Below are 6670 nucleotides of genomic sequence, written 5' to 3'. Positions count from 1 at the left end.
AAAGACATGAGACTGTGAGGGACATTTCTCACTTAAGCCACCATAAATAGAGAATAGAAATTATACACTTTACACAGAATAAGTGGATTTGTAATATTCTATATCTTACCACTAGATCCAACAAATGTGATCAATTAGCCTGTAGATCATATGTATTATGTACCTTTTAGTGTTGCTGTAATTGCCAAGAAGCAAATGAAGGGAAAAAGAGTTTTTTTCTGATTTACAATTGGGAGGGGGAGTGATATTAAGTTGCTGAAGATGGGAAAGCCATAGTAGGATATGATTCCATGTGAACAAGAGTGTGACAATAGGATCCCTCACATCTAGAAACAAGAGTCTGAAGGGCAGACAGAAAGGGAATATAGTCTCTAAGATGTCAAGGCCAACTTCTAATAATTTATTCCTTGCAGTGTGGTTCCAAAAACCAATGGTGCCAACTTTTCCAGACAGTGCCATCAACTAGGGAACTGGTGTTTAAATATATGAGCTTATGTGAGACATTCACATTGAAATCATAATACCCACATTTACCTAATATATTTTAAATCATCATCTCAGATGACTAAGCAAGACCTATTATTCACTAAACCATCAGTAAATATCTGGTACATGACTTTTTATCTGCCTATATACAACTTTCTTCTTTTACAACCTCTTATATAAAGACTGATCTTTTTCTACATCTATCTCTTTCTTGTAGTACTTCTAGATCCAATCCATAAAAGATAAATTTTATATTAATAAACTGAAATGAAAATGTTTCAAGAGAAAACCATTTGTATTGCACTCAGTATAACTTGGTTAATATTAGAAAGGGGTTAATTTCTTTGTTGAGTAACATGATAATACATGATCCAGAAACAGGCTGATCAGCCATGGGTGATTTGCTAAATTTTGCTGAATTGTGCTTTACAAATTAACTCTATACACAGCCCAGCGATCGTTTGATGGCACCTGTAATGGGAGGCATTTGTGGGGACCATTGCCTGAGGAAATCAGTGCAGCAATTTGCATATGTGTTTTAGTTTAATATCTTTTTTTTTTTTGCTTTGTTCATGTGTAACCCCTGGAGATTGAAGGTTATTATTGTCTTGGAATTGCATAGAAGATACAACACAGTTTACAAAGAAACAGCTGGAGTGTGATCTAATCTCCATGTTCCAATTTACTTATGCATAAAGCATGCATAAAAAATTAAGCTTCCCTGAGAATTTGCCCTGTGTACCTAGTGAGCCTCAGCTTTGCTAGAGCAGAAGCTATGTGCTTGAAATGACCCAGAGATTGCATTAAATAATACGTAGATTATTGAGAGAATATAGAATTTATAAATTTAGTATTAATTTGACTACAACATGGTCATTATGTCTGAACTATAAATAGATAAATATATCCTCATCTTCAGGCCTTCTGTTTAAGTGATTCTTGACCTCCTTGAATGAGAAAGCAAGAATATTCTGAACCAGGTTTAGGAAGTGACATCAGATTAAATTAAGGACTCATGCATTTATGGATCAGATAAGGAAGCAGTGAAACATCCACAAGAGATGTGTAACGAAGGAGGAAGCTTCTGAGTGTTCACTGGTCATGCACATTGCGAACTAGTTCCTACAAGGAATGTGAAATGTGGCAATTGAAACAGAATATCTTTGAAGTTTATAAGTTTTATCTTTTATGTTCAATTTTATGAAAAATTATTTCCTCTACTAATTACTTTTTAGTGATTGATTTTTTTGTTACTAGTTTTTTTTTCATTTTTTGTTACTAGTTTTATTTTAAACACTTTCTAGAAGATTAAGTCCATGAAAAAATATGAGGAAAAAGAAAATATATTCTTCAATTCTTAAGAAACAAAATGACATCTCGTACCTATTAAGATAGACACTACCAGAAATAGTACATTAATAAATGTTGGTAAAAATCAGGAAATTGAAATGTCTAAGTGCTCCTGGTAAAAAACATAAAATATTATAGTTGTAATGGGAAACACTAAAGTGGTTGCTCAAAAAAGTTAAAAAGAAAATTATTCAAGCAATATTACTTCTGAATACGTTTTTGAACCATTGAAGAAAGATATGAAAGAGCTATTTGCATATCTTTATACCTTCAAACAACATTCACAATAGCGTAGAGGAACAAACAACAGAAGTGTCTATCAATAGATAATTGATAAATACATATTCAGACACATCATAAATGCATGTATAAACTCACATACCTAAGTGTATAAGCAGTCATACATATGGTAATATTTTAACCTTAATAAACAGGCAGTGCTCACTTCAGCAGCATATATACTACAATGGCAATAATACAGACAAGATTAGTATGGCCCCTGCACATGGACGACACACACATTCTTGAAGCATTCCATACTTAAATAAAACAGAACAAAATAGAACAAAGATAAAGCCACAGACCATTATTTTTGGTGAACAGACATTCACAAGTGCTCAGTAAGATACTATCAAACACAATACAGACATACATCAATGAGATTATCCACAGATCAAGTTAGCTTTATCCTTGAAATGCATGGGAGGTGCAACACACTCAAGCTGATAAATAAATAAACCATATAAATTAACATGAAGAAAAATAGTTGTCTCAAAACATAGACAGAAAGGCCTCTTATAAAAACCAATGTGCCTTGATGGTAAGGATTTTAGAGAACATAGGACTAGAAAGAATTTATTTCAACATAGTAAAATCTATATATGAGAAATGGGCAGCCAACATTATTCAAATCAAGTGAAACTTGAAGCAATCCCCTTGAATTCAGGAACAAGACAATGGCATCTACTCTCTCTGCTCCTTTTTCATATTGTGTTTGAAGCAGTAGCTGGAACAATAGAACAAGAGAAGAAAATTAAATGGATACAAATAGGAAAGCAATGAAGTCAATCTATCCATATTTGGAGATGGCATGCTATTATAAATTAGAGAGCTCAAAAATTCTACCAGAAAATTCTTAAAATGATTTATTCAGTTTAAAATGTTGTTTGAAGGTATATGTGGCAGGATAGAGAATGAACTTGAATTAAGCAGTAACTTCTCTATATACTATCAACAAGCACACATAGAAAGAAACCATGAGTGCACCACCATTCACAATAACCTCAAGGAAAATAAAAATATCTAGAATTAAACCACCATGGAAGGAAGAATTTTTACAGTGAAAGCCTTCAATCTCTAAAGAAAGAGATGGAAAAAGACCTTAGAAAATGGAAAAACATCCCATGCTTGTGGATCAGAATTTTAATATCGTAAAAATTATCTTTCTACCAAAACCTACTTGCAGATTAGGTTCAGTGTAATCCCTATGTCCCCATCTCACCTCACAGTAAACATCTTATAATTAATATGGAACCATAAAACAACCTAGATAACTAAAATAGCCAGTAATTGCAACTCTGCAGTTACCAGCTGCTACTCTAGACTGTAGCCTGGTGGCAATTCTGCTCTAGCACCAGCTCTGTCTCTGCTGCCACAGGTAGCCTGAACTAAATCTCTATCATTCAATTTACAAATAAGAGCCAAGATTCAAAGATTGGGGTGAAAATGTCCTGGGTCAAAGAGGCTAAATAGCAAAAAGCTGACCATCTCTCCTTGCTGGCAATTCTGAAAGACTGCTTCCTTTCTACCAAAGCAGAAAACCCTGCACTAATCTACATTCCTCCCACCTACTTCCCATTTCTTTCTCTCCCAGATGTCCTCTGATGCTCTATGATCACTTTCTGTCAACTTGCTAACTCAGCCTCTTGTCCCAAGGTTAATTTTATTTAATCAATTAAAAAGCAACCTTGGGGTTCATAGTGTAGTTGAATGTCCCCCAATATTTCTCTTTTTTGTCTAAATAAAAAGAAAGGTTTAAACTTTAACAATATAAAACTATATAAAAGTTATCAAAGAAGAATTACATACACAATGTTTCATCATTTTTTTTTGGCAAATTCAGAGAAAATGCTCTTATCTATTTTATATTGGTGGATCCAAAGCTTTGTACCTAATTTATTTCATATCTTAACTTGTATTACCAACTCAAAACTAATTTTTATATCTCAAACCATTTTCTTAGATAAACAATTTAAGCTTTTATGTCTCTCAATCTTATGTGACTTATATATCTTTTGTAAGTTTCTTCAATGAATTCTGTAACAGCAAAAAATACAAGTATAACTATCTTGTCTTCAACTCCATCAGATCCCTGAAGAAGAATGTAATATTATTTGAACAAACAGGAAGTGAAGAGCAAACAAATTCCAAAACTTGTATAGAAATGACAGAACAGCTGGCTGCCTGGACAGTCACATGTTCCCTACAATGTTGAGATATCCATCTTTAGGACACAAGAGTAGAATATATGAGATTTTTCTGTAAATTTTGATTCTATCTTGTAAATTCTATCTTGTTTTGGCAAAGTTTTGCAGTCATCTTGTTTTGTGTCCTGCTAGTCCAATTTGGAGAGCATACTGTGAGCAGTGGAGACAAGGGCTTGCACAGTGACTAAACTGACACAATAAAAACAAACTCCATATAGAGGTTCTTTAATACCCATCATCTTTTTTTTTATAAGCAAATTGGCATTGTCAGGACAGATGGGTCTCAAAGTCATGAAAAACCTTAGGTTATTAAAACATCTTAAACACCATATTTTATAAGTCCCTGGTGTGTTTGAAGACCACCTATGTATCAAAAATGAATCTCTGTTCAACCTTAAAAACATAACTAATGTAATTACAAATTTATTATTATAGATTACTAACTACTAACCTGTATTTCTTAATTATTCATTAAATTTTAAAATGAACTGTATAGGTTTATTTAATGTGCTTCCTTAAACAAGAGTAGAAACATATATACTGTATAATAAAAATAGCCTTACATTTGTATTAATAAAATAATCTTAAGAGTAGAAACATTTATACAGTATGTTCTAACAAAAATAACCTTAGATTTATATCAATATACAAAATTTTTAACCATTGTAAAAATTGTGATTAAAAATTACTTTTTAGTTTAAAGTAGATTTAATGATCTACCCTTGTATCCTGTGTTTTTATTACCTGCTTTGTATCCTGTCTTTTTATTACCCACTTTTTCAGAAACAGATCCTACAATCCAATCTCATTGTTTAATTTCCTCTCTTACTATGACCAGTAACAATTTACAATCTACACCCATCCCCCCACAAAATGATGATAAACAGTCACAATGTATTGATTAACCAAAACCCACCCAATGCTTCTCTTAGGATTGTGGGCATCATATTCCTAAAATTACTTCTTGATTCTTTAGGACAAAAGTACCTATAGGGAATCCTGAGAAAATCTGGATTATGGTCGGATCCTGGGAGAGCTAGCTGTAGTATTTTTTGTTTAGTCTCCCTGTGATGGAAAAGTGTGGGGTTTATTTGAAGTTTTGACTGGATAGTCTGTGAGGCTGTATCATCTCTGCTAACCAACTTGCTACCGTTCTTTGTAGTTTGAAGTTTAAAGCTGACCTTTGTGTAGTGTTTGTCAGCTTTGGGTAGTGTTGTTATTCCAACAATCCAGTTGGAATCCTCCTTATGGCCCCCTACTATCTTTTTGGAGACTTTAAACGTCTCCAAATTGGTAATGTTCACAGATCACTGGAGAAAACTTAGATATTTCAAGTGTCATATGCAGTAGATATCAGAGAGGTTTGAAAAATTACAATCTGTTAAAAATACTCAGGGTATACAAACTAAATTCCTAGTTTCCTGCTTTAGATTCAAGGCTAAAATCACTTATAGAAAGCTAGATAAAGCCTATTTCTAGCATTAGTTAATATTCTAGATTACCATTAATATCATGACAGAAAGTTTATATATACATGTGTGTATATACATATATATATATATGTATAAAATACATTTAGAGATAATATTGATCATTTAATAATAGTTTTAAAGAGTCAAAAACTTCTCGAAGGATTATGAGATTAATGACAATAGAATAGTCCCTGAATTTTGGTTTTCTTCTATCCCATATCTAGTTCCTCTTCTGACATGAAACAGAGATTATGAATTTCATTTATTTATTTATTTATTAATTGTTTTTCAGGACAAGGTTTCCTTGTGTAACAGTTTTAGTTGTTCTGAAACTAGCTCTTGTAGATCAGGCTGGTCTCAAACTTACAGGGATTCTCCTGCCTCTGCCTCCTGAGTGCTGGAATTAGAGGCTTGCACTGCCACCACCACCCAGCCGTGAATTTTATTATAATGATCATGTTTGGGTTTAGAGAAGGAGAAAGTTACATGCCAACTCCAAAGTCAGCTTTGATTTTTTTCATTTCTTTTTTTAATTAATTAATTTATTTATTAAAAATTTCTACCTCCTCCCTGCCTCCCTTTTCCTTCCCCCTCCCCAATTCTCCCTCCCTCTCTAGTCCAAAGAGCAGTCAGGGTTCCCTGCCCCATGGGAAGTCCAAGGTCCTCCCCCCTCCATCCAGGTCTATAAAGGTGAGCATCCAAACAAACCAGGCCCCCAGCAAATCAGTCCATGCAGTAGAAACAAAACCCAGTGCCTTTGTTCTTGACTTCTCAGTCAGTCTTCATTGTCAGCCACATTCAGAGTGTTCAGTTTGATCACATGCTCCATCACTCCCAGTCCAGTTGGCCTTGGTGAGCTCCCATTAGCTTTGATTT

General features: G+C 33.7%; 1 non-coding gene across 1 annotated transcript; it reads left to right on the top strand.

The window, feature by feature from the left end:
- Positions 1 to 2273: 2273 nt before the first annotated feature.
- On the top strand, positions 2274 to 2380 carry LOC148118755 (U6 spliceosomal RNA). The gene has a single exon (XR_015735807.1). It is a non-coding gene; the product is annotated as a U6 spliceosomal RNA (small nuclear RNA).
- Positions 2381 to 6670: the final 4290 nt, after the last annotated feature.

Source organism: Myodes glareolus, chromosome 20 (genome assembly GCF_982192425.1).
Source record: "Myodes glareolus chromosome 20, mMyoGla1.1, whole genome shotgun sequence".
Taxonomy (NCBI): Eukaryota; Metazoa; Chordata; class Mammalia; order Rodentia; family Cricetidae; genus Myodes; species Myodes glareolus.
This window is presented reverse-complemented; position numbering and strand designations above follow the sequence as displayed.